This window comes from Dermacentor silvarum, chromosome 4 (assembly GCF_013339745.2).
Source record: "Dermacentor silvarum isolate Dsil-2018 chromosome 4, BIME_Dsil_1.4, whole genome shotgun sequence".
In the NCBI taxonomy this organism is placed as follows: Eukaryota; Metazoa; Arthropoda; class Arachnida; order Ixodida; family Ixodidae; genus Dermacentor; species Dermacentor silvarum.
Genome location: NC_051157.2, coordinates 165,896,253 through 165,914,043, shown reverse-complemented (window position 1 = coordinate 165,914,043; position 17,791 = coordinate 165,896,253). Strand labels below are relative to the sequence as shown.

Sequence of the window (17,791 nt, the reverse complement as noted above, 5' to 3'; positions counted from 1 at the left end):
GCGCACAGCCAGGACAGAAAAAGTGCGCGCTACTAGAGAGCTCAGTACGATACAAAGAGAAATAACTTTGAAAACTACAAGCATGGTAGAAGAGGCCAACTTATTTAAGGTTACTACTAACCAAACTTCAGTTATCCCTGCCGTGAAAAAAATTTGCTCGATATAGGAGTGCTTTTCATGCCGACAGCTGTTCATATTGTAAAGCAGGTATCTATTGTAAAGTAGGTATAAATATAGTCGAGACAATGTTACATTTTCTTCTTCAGAAAGACCGAATTACATGAAACCTGGGTCGGCTAAGAAAAACGATTTCTAATGAAAGCACTTGATCATAATATTGCTTCAATATACAGCCATGCCTGCTCTGTGAGAACAATAACTATCTAGTTATCTCGTGGGACCATGCACATGAGTTTTTCTCATCCCAATCATAACAATAAATGATTCCTAGATATTCTTACCGGGCGATGCTTGTTGTGCTTGTTCTGACACCCTTGTGGAATTTCGGTATATTGACATTTTTTATTGTTGCATGTTCCGCCCTTGTAGTCCATTTCTCCATTATACCCCGCAGTTAAAACCTAAAATTTATAAATATTATAAGAAAACATTTCACCTTCAAACAAAAGTATCTTCGAGTGATTGATTGTCTATATTAAGGCCACAATGAACTGGGCGACGAGATTTATTTTCAAATGGTAACCTAGTGCAACGGACTGGAATGTGAATGGTGGACCCATTACACATTTTGTATAGCATTTTAGCGTTTCATGAACGTTTTCATGACGAACTAACAATATATAGTGAAGAAAATTAGAAGAGGTAAAGTGTTTTCTACGTGCATAGTTTGTTTCCGAGGTTGTTAAGCATTCGTAGATCCCCATTGAAAGAAATGGGGCCAGATTCAGCAAGCTTTCGTTCTGTAAGAGATGTATGCCATTGGCCTACCGCCTTCACTAATTAATGTGCTCAGCATTATGATTGGCTGGCGTCTGCCCTTTCGAAGAGCTTTAGCGTAGGAATTTTTTTGTAAATACGGGCCTCTGATTTATTTGCTTCCCTGTGCATTTCAGAAAAAAATCAGTACACCACTGCTCCATCATGAGGTCAAGCTACGTGTTCATTATTTGTTCAACCTCGCTGTTAACAATAAAGGACATTTTCTTCTCAGCTTACCTTGCCCTGTTGTCTATATTTCTGAATATATTTGGAGATTTGTGTCTAAGCCGCAATTTGATTATGACTCAAGCCATAGTGGGGTATTGGGCATTAACTTTCACCATCTGGAATTATTTATTGTGCATCTAAATCTAAATACACGAGCGTATTTCCACATCGTCCCTATCGGAATGGAACGGCCGCGGCCGGGATGGCACCGGCGAACCCTAGCTCAGCAGAGACGTAAACCTATGGCGTCTCTGCCATAACTAAGCCATAATTCACGAATTTTCGATGCACTGGTGGAAGTACGTTTGTCTGAGCAGTTTTATGATTTGTGTATTCGAGTAAAATAAATAAAAAGAGGGGGAGCGAGTCAGCAGACTTCAGCAATTATCCCTGCCCAAAACTAATTTACTGCGACAGCAGCAAGCTCTGAAAGCAGTTTCTGTCATATTCTCCATTGCAACTGTTTCTTTACGATGTGAATAACATCATCTTCATTCGGTATAGCGTCGCCTGCTTCGGATTACAGAATATATGCACAAATGTCACAAGTCTCGGAGTCTGTTTGGGGGAAAGAAACTTGCGCAAATTACAGAGCGCCAAAATTGTGCGACGGTACAGAGGTTAGGCCACGCAGCGCTCAGCAGCACATTGCAACAAGGACACGAGTTGTTCCCCTATCGAGTATGTGCCGACTAGCCCAAGCCTCTATGGTAGTGCAGGTAATTCTCTTTAGAAAGCGAATAGCTTTCTCCAGCTCTCTCGCCCGCTTTAGCGATGGTTGGTCGGTGATAGTCGGACTTTCACCGCTGATGCAAGAGCGCTAACTGAAAGGGCTCGTGCGCAACCGAGTTGCGGAACCGAGTTGCGGATCTTCAACTATGGTAGCTCTTTGAGAAGCACGTGCTGTCCCGTGAGAGCTGTGGTGCGTCTAAAGGTCAGTATGAAGCGCTGGAGAGTTCTGTAACAGCTATCCGCTCCTCCCACAGCTCTCTACTGCGGTGGCAGTTATGGTTAAGGAGCATGGCAGCCCCTTTGCCCGCCAGCGTTCGGGCCGCATTAGACAACACACGTAGACGAATCGGTTTATATGTATGGTCACCTATACTACCACTACAGATGTGCTAGTTACCGGCTCTTTTATTGCGATAGCAATTATATGGACACTTCAACCGGATTTCTGCCCTTGGCGTCGCCGTCGCCGTGAGGTTCCCTATAAATAAAATCTGCGCCGCGCGCCGTATGCCCGAGCGGAAGCGTGCGGGGACGTGCGCTATCACGGAGAGCGAACGCACTCAATCTCCCACGCGCAAGCAAGGAAGCAGGAAGCCAGCGCCGTAGGGAGTGGGAGGGGAAGGGGGGGGGCACACTTTTACTCTGCCAACAACCGCGCGCTCGTCGCTCTTCCGCACCGTCTCTTATCTCCACACGGCTCTGACCTTTAGGCGCCGTGCATTCGCCGCTCAGTTTCCGGTGAAGCGATAGACCGCACGTACCTTCGCCGGCTACGGCGTATGCTTGCTGCCAGCGTTTTGACAGTCGTTGTCTGCAGTCATTCAGTGTGATCTATTCGTGTTTGTTTGTGCGCGCTCACACCACGCTTGTTCATTCAGTTAGTAATAGTCGGGCCACATTTTCCAACGCACGCTGCACATGCAATGCTGCCCGGATCGGCAGTGCAGCGCTACAGGTGTGTCCCTTCGCACACGCTGCCCACGGGAAGCGCTTCTCATCAACACCACCGTTTCACACGCGCCTTCTCGTGGTCATCGAGTCTCTCTTCATGTCGGTCTACTTACGCCGCAGCACACCTGCTTACTTAATCAGCTCATGTTTACTACAATTCATATTGCTACCAAAGCCGCTCACCTTACTTCGTATGACATTGCTGTGTTGCTATCACATTCATTGCTTCGCCCTTAGGGCGAAACTGTGACATTTTTTTCTACAAATTCACGCAAGGAAACAACACGTATCATCTATTTTCTTACGCTGACGATCATTGTTGATGGTTTGTGCACAGTCATGAGTGAAGCTGAGTATAAAGAGTTAGCCTGATGATGACGACGCCGTAGCGCAAAGGGGAAATGAATGCAGCTAGCCAAATATCAAGGATTTCACGGCTGTAGGGGAAACCTCGTGAGAGAGACGACCAATACTTTCGTCATCAATTGGCTATAAGATGACTACGTCTGTTTGAAAACATCTAAATATACGCAAAAACGAATCTAAATACTGTACATTGATTGACCATAACTTCAATTGCGAGACATCGCCGCCTTCGTGTATATAGTTTTCTCTATTATCCCCGTCTGGTGCAAGAGGAGTTGTTTGTTCTTAACGCATTGTAAAACAACACGCTAGTCTGTCATGGATAAATTCATCCATTCTCGCTGCCAGTAGTTCCAACTTGTAAATAGAGCCCTCTATCACCGTGCCATTTCCCTTGAGAAAAAGAGCATCTTCCATTGCCTCACGGTGTGAAACAACTTCATGTTTTCATTGTCGATAGCATACAGTGCTGCTCGTTGGCACACCGGTGTTCGCTGGAAGTCATTTGACCAGTGGTGGCTATGGTAGAAGATCGCTTACTGCCAGAAACTTCTGCGTTATATAAACATATATTTATTAACAATCAAATACGCAAAAATTCTCACAATGCAACAACAAAAGATAATTCTTCTGAACGCATTTGAAGCGAACATCAAACAGCGTTCAGAATGAACACTTGCATCTTTAGAGCAGTTTCTCTTTGTTGTTTGTGTTCCCCTTACGTTCATTTGATTCCTTGACTACAAGTGCATGAAGGAATGTTTACGTACATGACTAGTTCGGCAAGAATCATCGCAACAACCATATACCGAACCTTCTGCGATGAATTATTTACAGGACAGACTGCACTTTTACAGAGGGTATATAGGCCAAAATTTAAGGTGGTAAAAAAAGAAAAATTTACATGTCTGGCTAAAGCAAAAAATAGGTCGCACGACCGTAAATCGTTCAATGACGACCGCTTGCACTAGTTTTAGTGTAAAATAAATGAGAAAAGATTTGCCTGTATTTTATTGCGATAGCAATTATATGGACACTTCTACCGGATTTCTGCCGTCCGCGTCGCCGTCGCCGTCGCCGTGAGGTTCCGTATAGATTTCAAGGGCGATAAAATCGTCGCCGCGCGCCGTATGCGCGTGCGAAAGCGCGCGGGGGGCGCGCGCTATCACGGAGAGCGACCGCTCGGCGGAAAGCAAACGTGACCGTCGCGCGAAAGACCGTGGGGGTATGGGAGGGAGGGAGGGAGGGAGGCGGGGCGGCGCTGTACTTCGGCACCAAAGGCGTATCTTGCCACTCAATCTCCCACGCGAAAGCAACAACGCGGGAAGAGGGGGGAGGGGGGGCAGCTTCTCCTCTGCCAACAACTTCTCCTTTGCGCTTTGCCCGGGGATGCCGGTCGTCCGCACCGTCTCTTCTCTCCACACGGCTCTGACCTTTGTATGCGCTGTGCATTCACCGCTCAGTTTCCGTTGAAGCGATAGACCGCGCGAACCTGCGCTTGCTGCCAGCGTTTTGACAGTCGTTGGCTGCGGTCATTCAGTGTGATCTATTCATGTTTGCTTGTGCGCGCTGACACCACGATTGTTAATTCAGTTAGTAAGCCAATGTATCCAAGTTTATGCAGCCGAGAAAACTACTATCCCTACTCCGAATAGCTCTCTACTAACTTGCTATCGCAATCGATGTTTCGCCTTTCGGGCAAAACTGCGACATTTTTTACTATATTTCCAGAGGTAGTACATGAGGTTGGGGTGAAAACAGGACTTTTGCTGTGATCATTTACTTCCGAAGCCCTTCAAGAAAGTAAGCACAGGTAACTAATGCACACGAGGCAACTGAATATTTCTTGAACACAGAATAAATGAGCACTCTTTCCAACAGATTTAGAAGCAGTTTGGTATGTATACATTAGTGTGCGTATTTTCAAATGCGGGACCCCGTAAAGGAACAAAAATACATGTATTTCTCTTAAACCTTGTCACCTAGCTCGAATTAGTATTTACTTAGGTGTTTAACTTTTAACGCCTATCGACAAGATTTTAGTGCACAACTGCAACAAGAAAGAAGGCATTTCGTATGCAGCATTAGGGCCGGTATGGAAATCAGTATAACCTACATGTATCCAAGGTTCCATTATCTCGACAATGGAGGGCACTTTTCAGCAATATAATATATGAAATAGAAATTTGGAGGTCTACTTACATAACAAAAGTTTCCGTTCTGTACATTTCCAGATGCGTGAGAGGCATAGAAACGAAAGGAATCCGTAAACGAATAGAAAGTATTATGAATAGCGCATGTGAGCTGAGCAATAATGATTAAGAGCACTAATATTCCAGAACAGTATCTGAGCACAAACATATTCAGTGCTTAGCGCAGGTTTGTTTACAAAACGATAATAAAATATGCAGTGTAATCTAGAATTCATACTTGACTTAAGCGTAAAAACTAGAGGCGTGTAATCTAGAACAGTGATTTAGTCCATTCTAGAATTATCAATGTAGATTTCTTGGCATCCAATTTATCTGACAAATCCAATATTGCAGATGGCTTTACCGCAATGCTTTTGTATTGAGGAAAGCAGTCGCGACATTAACGCGAACAACACGTTTTCATCATACAGCGCTGATTTTCTCATATCAATGCACGGAGTATCGCTTTCTTTGTTTTTTGTTTTTCCTTCTCCGCTTTTTTCGTTCTCCGCAGCATTGACTATAAGGGCAATAAACGGCCGCGACCTCTTCTGTATTTAGTTCTACATGCATTATCAGATATTCCCTGAAAGCAACCTCGCCTAGCTAGGCACTTTTGAACTCGTGCTTGAGATTCCGGATACTCTGTAGGCAATGCTTAGTAAAAAAAAGTATTATGGTTTGCATACGGGAAAATGAAGCAGCCGAAAACCAATCACTGGGATAAACACTAGAACGTTCGATTAGTGAATGTATACGCTTTGCGAAATGTTACCCATACGGCGTGAAGGGCATTTCACAATGTATTATGACATTACGCCTTTTACATGCATTGCTGAAAAATTTAGTTCAGGAGGCACTTGGCTATTCCTACACGGATGAATTCGAAATCATTGTGACCAGAACAGGCCGAGAGTTAAGTTCAACTCCCACCAAAGGTCGTGGGTTCGAGTGTCATAATTAACTTCATTTTAATTACCTGTATCTTCACATTTATCCACGCCAAATAGCAGGAATTCTACTCGATCCTACCACTGTTCGTGGGTTCTAGTGATGCAATGAACTCTATCTTAACTAAACATGTGCCTTATATTTCTGGACCTTATTAGGTTTGCCTTAATTGACACCAAAGGTAGAGCGTTCGAATCCTACCAAAGGTTGTGCATTCGACTGTCTTAATTAGCTCTATCTTAATTAACTGTGCCGTAATTACCTGCGCCTTATTTAGCACCAACGGTCGTGGGTTCGACTCCCAGCAATGGTCGTTGGTTCGAGTTTCGTAATAAACTATATGCGTATTAAACCTGTCATAATTAACTTCATCTTAATTCACTCTGCCATAATTACCTCTACCTTAATAGACGTGATCAACTGCCTCGATTAGCTCACCTGGGCTCACTTGTCTTTTTGGGCCATCGTGTTCACGCCAACGCTGACTAAGCCAGATTTCCCGCCTCATGAGCCATGTAATGATTCCGCATTAATAATGATAAATGGACTACATCAAACATGGCAGCACGTGTTACTGATATACTTGGTTCACACTTAGAGGTGTATTAAGCACATCCCACAGACGAAACAAAACTAGCTAGAGAGGACAAGCGCCAACCTGTGCTAACAAAGTGTTTCCCCTTCGCCTGTCTGGTTCTGTCCCGTCTAAGGTGCGCTTAATAAAACTGCAAGTATGAACCAACAAGACCAGCAACACGTTCTATTTAGCGATGTGTCTTCTGTAATGACCCTTGTTGTTGTTGCTGTTGTTGCCTATCACGTCTGTGGCTCCTTCCTACCCACGATGGGGGATGGGCCAAGAAATGGGTGGACTACTCCAATTTAAGATGAAGCATAAATTTCCGAATATCTATGGAATTAGCGTGTAATATCGTAAAATTATCTGTTTAAATAAAATCAGAAAAGTCAAACTGAATGAGTACTAATTCTTTTAAAAGTACAAAAACGATAGAATTTAGCAGGGCATTCGGTTGGATTCTGTAAGAAATGCTTGGACAGCCAAGCAAGCGTCCATGTTGCTGAATACCTAATTGGAGGCCCCAAACGAAAGAATAGCAGGTTCTGTTAAGTCTAGGCCAAGTCTTCGAAAAGGTATCTCCAATATTATCTTTCTTGCCGCAGTAAAGCGCTGGCAAGATAGAAGAAAGTGATGTATTGTTTCTTCTTCATTACAAAACGTGCAGAGAGGGGAGGGAACCAAACCCGACCTGTGTAAATAGAACTTCAGGGAAGGAATGCCGCAACGTAATTTGGTAAAAGAGACCTGAAGCATCTTTGTGTTACAGGATTCGCTACGCTAGGGAAATGCCAGGTGCTTATAATCTGGAGAAGCAGTCAGAACTGCGTTTGATAAGGCTTTTATGATTGGTCACATTCGGAATCTAGCCGCCGTGATGTGTGCTGTCACTGGTAGAATAGCCCTTGCTGTCTGTGCGTTTCGTGTAGAACTTCTGGTTCTACCTTCTGTTGTCACGTCTAAGGTGTCGGCTTGTTAAACCTGCAGTTAACTCAAAGAAAACCAAATAGAAACTAAGTCAATTATAAGAAATTATTTTCTTAGTGCCAATGCGACGTGTTGAATGCAGATGGAATCCGCTCCATAGCACATTTTATCTGGATTAGGGATGTTCGCAAGTAGACGATCAAGGGTGCCTTGACGTCTCTCTGTAACGGCAAGTTTCCGGCTCCTTGGCATCGGTGCCCGGCCATAATTTATGGCACGTTTCCACTAGGTTTATTATAAGGGCCTCTTGTGTGAATGCGATTAGCATTCCTTGCCCACGTCATCCATTTTGAGTCTATCTATCTATCTACCTACCTAGCCTTTTACACCAACGCAGTCGCACAAGCTGTCTACCAGCTTGGGACGATATATATGTGCTCGTATTCGTGATGCCATTGTGATCCTTCTATTGTCGTCATTCTAACTTCGTCATCTGACTCTCGTTATGACGTCGTCGTTACACCATCGTCGTTATACATTGCGCATGCATTCGTTGTCATACCGTCACCGTGATGCCTTTGTGGTCTTTCCATTTTCCTCATTGCTGCTTCGTCATCTGACTCTTCTTATCACGCCGTCGTCGCCACATCTCTTACGCTGACCTAGCGACCCAAGTTGTCTACTACCTTGACCCACTGAGTATGTGTCGTAGTCACGATGTCGTTGTGGTTGTCGCATAATCGTCATTCAAGCGTTATCATCTGACAATAGTCATGTCATCGTTATCACACCATCTTTGTCATAGTCTTCGCGATACATTGCCGTCACGCCATCGTCAGGCTTCCATGTTGTCATCATGGCGTTGCGAGTACCACAGCAAAGTGTACTGATACCAAAGACAATGTATGCCACATACAGCTAAAGCAACGGAAGTCTCCGAATGCCCATTACAGATTTTGAATAAACGTGACTTCAGCAATACGATGTTCGCGACATCACTCTGTGCTAATCGTATTACCGCTGACTGCCATCGTCAGAATGATTATGCCGTAATTTCAGACTCGTAAGCATTTCTATGCCAACCAATAAAGAAACACGTCCGTCGGCCACGTAAGACCAATTGACATAAAGAAATAATGTATAAAGCAAAATAAATTCGAAAGTAAAAACATTGACGATAGTGAGTTCAGAGCCTATGATCCCATGCTCAGCTGTCCACTGTCTTAGCCACATTGCTAAATACCCACATTTTTTTTTTCTTTATTGCCGACTTTGGCACTATACACCAAAAAAACACAAAACACCAACATAACACATATATAAAACGTGTCGGCAAAATTTTAGCTGACACGACATATTAATTTTTTTTCAATGCTGCCAATACGCCCAGCATTTCAATCCATGTTGGCTGTTCAGGGAGAGCCCGATGGACATCCCTGAACCGTACTATACTTTCACTGAAGTGATCGGATACAGATCTCACTACTACATCAGTATTGTTGAACTGCATTCAAGATTTCGACGAACTGTGGCGGCCCGGGAACATTATAGCGTCATACGAAAAACCCTGTTTCTACCGGTAAGAATCTTCTTCCCTGTGGATCTAAAGACAACTCTTTTTTAACGTCCTTTGAAGTAAATCCCAGAAGAGACGTGCTCAATCGTTTCAGGCGTGAATGTGCCTCGAGCGTCTGTAAATTGCTAGGGCAATAAAGAAAGTCTCCATTCCACCCTGTGAAAGTGGATGTACAGCAAAGCTGTTGCCGGTGTTACACAAGCACCACCACCATAAGTGACATACGTCACAAGCGCCCGCATGTGTGCGAAAGTGCAGCATACATACTCATTTTTCGGAGCGACAGTCTTAACGATTGACCCGTGGCAGCCTACCACCACTCCGTTTCGTTTACTCGCTAGACCCACCTTTCGAGTTGCAGTGCATGTGACAACAAGTTCGCAGCGAAGTGTCTCTGAGTTCTGCACAGAATGCTGTCGTAGAATAACACTCCCGCTAGAGTGTTCGAAGGGCTAGTGCGCATTATTCACTTCTTTAGATAGGGTTTATTAACGAAAATTTGCTACAATTGTTTGCAAGTAAACTTAACAGAGAAAAAGTGCAGTTGTGATGAAGAAGGCGTGCAACATGCTCTGCAGATGATGCACACCACCAGCAGTAGCAGCATCGGGATCGCTCCGCAAAAGACGACGCCGAAGTTACTGCTAAGAGCGCTGCCCGACGTTACTGTTTAGCCGCCCGTTCTGTGGTTCTGTGTCAGTATATCCGAAGGATCTACATCTACGCCTGTATCAATAAACCTCATTTCAATTGGTGGAGGTGCGGGGTACGACCTGCCAAGCTTCTATCCTGGAACTCCACTCCCGTACGCTTCATCCCGCTATGCCCGAAGACGCAACCACGCCCCCACCGTCCACGGCCCCACCATCTACGGCCCTGCCATCCACGGCCCCGTCATCCACGGCCCCGCCATCCACGGCCCCTCCGTCCACGCCCCCTCCACCCGTCATCTGCTCAGGGGTGCCTTACCCGAGGGATCCGGTGGTCTTCAGTGGCACCGACGACAGTGATGTGGAGGACTGGCTATCGACTTACGATAGGGTAAGCGTCCACAACCGATGGAATGAAACCGCTAAACTGAACAATGTCCTCTTCTACCTTTCAAATGTAGCTCATCTGTGGTTTCAAAACGACGAGAAAGATTTTTCCACCTGGTCTGCATTCAAGGCCGCCCTCATAGATGTGTTCGCACGCCCCGCCGTGCGCCAGTTGCGCGCTGAACAGCATTTGCGCCAGCGCGCCCAGCAGCCGGGCGAGTCGTTCACAAGCTACATTGAGGACGTTCTCGACCTCTCGAAGCGCGCCAATGCCTCGATGCCCGAATCTAACAGAATCAAGCACATCATGAAAGGCATTGACGATGACGTCTTTCAGATGCTTCTTGCAAAAAACCCGACCAGCGTAGCGGAACTCATCAAACTGTGTCAGAGCTACGATGAACTCCGGAAACAGCGGGCCTTGACTCGTCGCCTGGTTACTAACGACGACAGCCTCGCAGGCCTGGCCGTCCACTCGGACCAGTCAACACTGCTGCCACAGCTCCAGACGTTCATACGCGAGGAAGTAGCTCGGCTGCTCTCACTGGTGCAGTTTGCTCAGCAACAGCCCCAGCCCCGTACTGCTGCTTACCTGTCACCCGCTATTCGGCAGGCGATCGAAGCAGAAATTGCCGACCCTGTGCCAGTGTCCCCTCAGTCGCATCCGGTAGCTGCTCCTCTCACGTACGCCGACGTCGTCGCCCGGCCTCGAACGCACCCTGCTTTCACACTGCATCAACCACTGCACGCGCAGACTCCACCCCGCGCCCCTTGCGCTGGCCCCATGGCCGCAAACCCTTGGCGTACTCCTGACGACAAACCAAGTTGCTTTGCATGTGGCCGCCCCGGACATATCGCTCACTACTGTCGCCGCCGCATGCCGTTGGCCGTCTCATATGGCTATGAACCAATGACTCGCTTTACCCACCAGCCACCGCCTCGCTACACTCCGGGATCACCTCCAAGAGCTCCTGATCGTCATGCGTCCTTCGACCGACGATCTCTGTCACCACGTCGGCGCTCTCTCTCCCGCAATGCTTCAGTCGTCCCATGCCTTCAGAAGAGGAAAACTAAACGCCGCAGTTCATGAGGCAAAAACTGCGTCGCCGTCACAGCCCGTCCAAGTCCTCACAGCGTCCAAGTCCTCACAATTCTCCGCCGAATGTACTTGCTGTTTCCGTTGAGGGAGTATCAACTGTTGCCCTTGTGGACACTGGTGCCGCCGTTTGTGTTATAAATGAAATACTGTGCCGCTGCATCCGGAAAGTGACGACGCCAGTTGCTGGCGTAGCCGTCCGTACCGCAACAGCGCAGCATGTTCAGCCGTTGGCAGCTTGTACGGCCCGAGTTGTATTTGAGGACATGGTGTACATTATTGAGTTCGTTGTGCTGCGATCTTCCTTTCACGACGCAATTCTTCGATGGGATTTCCTCTCACGACACAAAGCCATCATCGACTGCGAGCGGGCCGAAGTCGAACTTTCTACTTTGTGCGATCTCCATTCCGACGATTCTCCCGAACATCCCCCTAAATTAGTCGTCGCTGAGGAGACTGACATTCCCCCGCACGCCACTGTTGTTTTACCTGTGTCCTGTGGAAGCATCTCTGACGCCACTGTTTTGCTCGCCCCTTCTGAGACATTCATCGCAAAAAATACTGTACTGCTTCCCTTCGCGACCCTCGATTTTTCGGCTGGTTTCAGCCATATTTTCGTATGCAACCTTTTGTTCGCTCCGCTCACATTGCTCCGTCGCCAGTGTCTCGGCCATGTCCAAGCCATTGAGTCCCTGCACATCGTCGACGTGGCCGATGCTACTTCTCGCGACGACCCTACTGACATCTGGACTCTTTCTGCTTCCGACAAGTCTTGCACCGACATCTTTAGCCCATCCATCGCTGACGGCCTTGCACCAGAGCAGCGTTCGGAGCTTATCGCCGTCCTGTACCATTTCCGATCTTCTTTCGACGCTATCCAGCCTTCCCTTGGACACACGTCAACTGTCACACACCACATCGACACGGGCTCACATTCACCACTGCGGCAACGACGATACCGTGTGTCTCCTACGGAGCGCCGTGTGATTAGTGAGCATGTCGACGACATGCTTCGCCGCAACATTTTTCAGCCCACTCACAGTCCGTGGGCCTCGCCGGTCGTTCTCGTTAAGAAGGATGACTCTATGCGCTTCTATGTTGACTTTCGCCACCTAAATAAGATCACCCGCAAGAACGTGTACCCTCTACCGAGAATAGATGCTGCCCTTGACTGTTTACAGGGGTCTGAATTCTCCTCACTAGACTTGCGTTCAAATTATTGGCAGGTTACCATGGCCGCCGCTGACAAGCCCAAAACTGCATTTGTTACCCCTGATGGACTTTATGAGTTCAACGTGATGCCCTTCGGCCTCTGTAATGACCCCGCCACGTTCGAGCGAATAATGGGCACTGTTTTGCGTGGATTGAAATGGCAAACGTGCCTGGTGTTACCTCGACGATATTGTCATCTTCGCTCTGCGCTGAGGAAGCAGCAGCCACATGTCCTGCCGTATTGCTCCCAGACGCCCTCGCCCCTCAGGGTAAACCTGTACGAATTCCTAAGTAACACGGCGCATTGGTAGCCATCACTCATTAGGCATGTACGTCCCCTCCGCACCTTAAGTCAATTACGCATGTTCAGTCATATTTTCGAGCAAGTCCTTCATTTGGGCTTGTAATGAATCTTCATCACTAATGTTTACGTAAATTCAACTAATACACCTTGCTCATAGCAAGATGGCGATGGCCCGACATTAGAAACGTGACGTGCATGCACTACGGGGTGCATTGCCACACAGACTATAATAACTTGCTATGGCATTTTCTCGCCTTTTGAAATCGGGAGAATGGCCGTACAGACAATATAACGCACGAGCTACCGTGAAGCATTGCTTTTGGATTCTAACAAGTACGTTTAACTTTTAAAATATGAAATCCAGGGTTGCCTATTAAGGGTAGGTAAAGGGTACAGATAAACTGCTCTACATGATGATGTTGAGTTTACTCGCGTCTATTGTGGACCGAATAAAGTTGTTTCACTCGCTCACCCTCCTGATCGAGTACAGCGTCAGTACAACTTACTATTCGTCAACTGAATTAGAGCTTTGACACCGACGGCATCATGGGATTTCATTTACTACTAAGCCCGGTGCGGCAACACCCCTATCTCTCCCCCATAGAGGAATTGTGCCTCTACATTTATTAATAAAGAACATTTATTCCTTAAGTTCCCAAAATAAATCCGTTTTAAATAAATTCACTTGCCCTTTATCATTTCATCTTTTTACACGGATTTGAAAAAGTTGTCACGTATGCACACGTGCACTAAGTGCACTCATCAGAAAAATGTGACCCCCGTATCGAAGTTTTGAGGTTGCGACGGCATATCCCACTACAATTCTTTTCACAGAAATGATACTCTCATACCTTTGCATTGGTATTGACAGTTTTTCTACCCTTTTGTTTACCAGTGTGCTTACCTTTCCCATGCACTGGTAGTCGACTGGCTGCTCGGTTAGACCCGCTTGCGGAAATGGAGAACCTATACGCAAAAATAAAGACGACTTGTCAAAGCACAGCTACAAAAGCATCATACTTGCGTATAAGACTTTTCTGGCATAATTATGCCCACTACACAAAAATGTGCTAACGTTCAACTAATATTCTGTTCTGTTTTTATGAAGAAATTTACAGGTGCTCTACGTTTGCAATACTCAAGCAAAACTTCCAGCATATGAAAGATGTACAAGCTACATAACAGAAAGTTTCTTTTTAGAAGAAACTGTCATTTATTCTGTGCGAGCGAAACAAACTGCAAAGTTCTTGCAACTATTTGATGAAATAATTGTTTGACTATTAGCAGAAGGAAATAGAGAATGTGCCAATCCGGTTTGTTTATTTGTGAAAAAATGGTTCATGCGTGACGTGCATGGTATGACGAAAAAGCACACTCGACCAGGGAGCGCACCACTGATCACGCATTTTAGAAGCGTGAATTGCTGGGCTAGTTGGTTCATGTTCTAAAGCGAAAAAACCAGCGAAAAACCAAGACGCAGGACCAGAGGGAGGCAAACACACACACAGTCGCCGGACTTACAACTGATTTATGTGAAGCATCCACGTACTTTTAAACACCGCTTTTCCTGCTCAAGCGCACGTGCAGAAGAACCCAATCAGCCACATGAAAGAATTCAAACTAACCCCGATAAAAATCGACACTCTTTCTCCGTGATAATAACGGAAGGGTCGCTTACGCAAACCGCTTGTTCTTTTTGATAAAGAATGCTTCCATCAGTTCGCGCTCATGCTTAGACTTCCCCCTGCCGATGACGCTAGTACTGTGAAACAAAGGCGAGCAGTGGTCACAAGCCCTCACATGCAATGCCAAGTCACGCATTTGCACGCCCAGTTGTTTCACTCGGAAGAACAGCCGAGCGGAGTAGACGTGCTTCGCATGGGCTCTGTCCACTTTCCTTATTCTTGTAAGAAATTCACATCGGAGGACCAAAGTGCTTGTCGGAAGGCCTTCGTGAAGTCATCCGGAACACCCATGAGAAGTTTGGAGACCGTGAGTGCATATTATTTTGCGCTTTTGGACTTTGAAGTTCTCCGGGGTGGCGCTGCCGTGTTAAGCCTGACGCCTCCGTACGTGGCAGCGCAGAGGTAGGCGAGGCGTTCCGCCGCCTTTGCCGCCGCACGCTCGCTTGCTACGGTTTCTCGACGCTCAATATGGCGCACATCGCTGGATCCCAGCCGGTCGCTTCTACTTCTACCGGAGGGAGTGGAGGTGGTGCTGTTATTACAGCCCCACCCGCCCCCGGTGCTATTGTCCAAGCTACCACCGGGCCTTTGTCGCAAGAAACCACAGCCATGGACTTCCAAGACATCTCGGAAGATCTCCATGACGACTCTGCCATTATGGACGAGCGCCTTTCGCAAGGGACGCCATCGGAATGTCCTTATTCCAATTGGTCTTTACACCTCAAGCGAAGAACGAAGAAGAAGCTCGCCAGGGGCGAGCAAGAACGCGTGGCAGGCAGGGTGATCTCTCCGGTATCACCCTCCTCAACCACCGCGTTATCTTCAACATCATACGCAGCTGCAAGCGCTGGGGCATCAAAGAAGCCTTCTTTTAAGACAAGGCGATGACTCCCCCCCCCCCTACCACGTAGCGACTTCAAAATCATCATATGGCCCAAGAAAGGCCTTCAGGTGAAGAACTTCACGAACCACCAAATCTCGAAAGCTGTCTCGGCCGCCTGTGGAGGAAAAGTTGACGATTTGCATTTCCTCGTGCGCTTGAGACCCGGTTCCAACATAATCATTGTTAGTACCCCAGATCGGGAGGTCGCGGATACTGCGCGCAAGATCACGCGGATTGTGTTGGGCGGCAACCTTTACGAAGTCAACTCTTACGTTGCGGCACCGGACGGAGTTGCCCGGGGCGTCATTCATGGAATTGACCCGGATATCCCGCCCGAGGAGATTATGACCCACCTAAAGGTGAGGACCCAAGGCGTGGAAATCGTGCAAGCCCGCATGCTGGGAAAGACCAAGACTGCTGTGATCATGTTCAGCTCTCACGTAGTTCCACGATACAATCTACTTTTACGGAGGGGAGACCGAGTGCCACCCCTACAAACCCACAAAACAAATCTGCTACGTGTGCCAGCGCATGGGACACCGATCGGACGTTTGTCCTACCCCGAACATCGATATGTCTCGCTTGCGGGACGCACGACCCCACGGACGACCACGAGTGCTCGCTCAAGTGCGCCGTCTGCGGCGAAGCCCACGCCACGGGGTCTCGCGAGTGCAAGCAAAGGCTCAAAAACAACAGCACTACCACCAAGAAGCATCCTCCGCCCGGAAGGTGGACGGAAGACGACGACACTGATGGAGAAAGGCCAAGTTGAAGCCGCCTGCGGTGGTTCAGCTCGGAGTCCTCGTCGAGCCGTTCGTGGTCCCGGGCCCAGTCTAGGTCAAGGTCCCGGTCCAGGTCCCGGTCCAGGTCCCGATCACAGTCCCAGTCCAGGTCCAGGTCGCGATTCCGCTCGGAGTGGCCAAAGCCAGGAGACAAGCAAGGGCAGCGGCCGCCTACTACCTCGTCATGCACGTCTAAGCAGAAAAACCATTCGGGCAAGAAGAAACAAGCCAACAACAAGGTGAGCCGGAATCAGTCTAGTACCTCCTCCGCTCAAAATACCAGTCACAATAGTAAATGCTCCCCAGAATGTACGCGCATCAGAGAAGAAAATAAAAAACTCAAAGCTCAGGTTAACGACCTAAATCACCTATGCAACGCTTAGTAGCGATGCTAAGCAAAACAAACAACAACACACAGGCAGGGCCGCAGAGCAGAACGATAGGCTACCAGCCCGCCATCTCCAGTCCTCCGCACTCAAGAACCACCACGTCCTCCTCGCTCCCCGGTGCTGTCTCGGCAGCAGCAGGCCAGTCAAGTGTAGTCACCCTCGAAATCATTTATGCTACGATGCAACAGACGCTTTACCAGATGGGCGAATTAAACAATAAGGTCAAGGAGAACACACTAAGCAGTGAAGACCTTGAAAGAATACGCAAGGTTGAGTTTGGCTCGCGCAAGCGGGTAGACGACGAAAACAACAACACACGCGTCAAGGCTTACAGGCGCACAAACAATACGGGTGACGTCAGCGACGCCGACAACTGCGACGGCGGCGGCATTAACGTCAGCAATGGCTAACACCACACGCAGCGCCCACGAACACCTCGAGATCTGGCAGTGGAAGTGTCGCTCTTTCAACAAGAAGGCAAGTTCGCTGCAGCTCTTCATCCAAAATCACCCATACCCCCCCGACGTCATCTGCCTTCAAGAGGTCGGGAACCAGCCCATCAAGCTACGTGGTTACTACGTAATTTAACACGTGGGATCACCAAAGGTTGCGGTTTTAGTTCACAAAACGGTGACGGCGGTGGGACAACATTATCAACATCATGACATTATACACGTGCTAGTAGAAGTCCTCCCGGAGAAGAGGGGTAGACGTAGCACTTTCATTTTGAATTTGTACAGTCCACCGAGGGCTCAAAAGGACGACTTCCGCAACATCATTCACGACAGTGCGAGAGCCGCTGGCTGCAACCAGCTGGTAGTGGTGGGAGATATGAAGGCTAGACACACGGCTTGGGGCTACCAACAAGACACGCAGAAGGGGAGGTCGCTCATCGATGCGGTTGACCAAACGGGCCTCGAATTGATAACGAACCTCCTCCAACCAACACGAGTAGGCAACAGTG

General features: G+C 47.6%; 1 long non-coding RNA gene across 1 annotated transcript; it reads right to left on the bottom strand.

Annotated features, from left to right (window-relative positions):
- Positions 1-495: 495 nt before the first annotated feature.
- LOC119448385 (uncharacterized) lies at positions 496-14,055 on the bottom strand. Its single transcript, XR_005191083.2, has 3 exons — positions 13,993-14,055; positions 5,419-5,436; positions 496-581 (listed from the first exon to the last, which is right to left on the bottom strand). It is a non-coding gene; the product is annotated as an uncharacterized LOC119448385 (long non-coding RNA).
- Between the last annotated feature and the right edge of the window lie 3,736 nt (positions 14,056-17,791).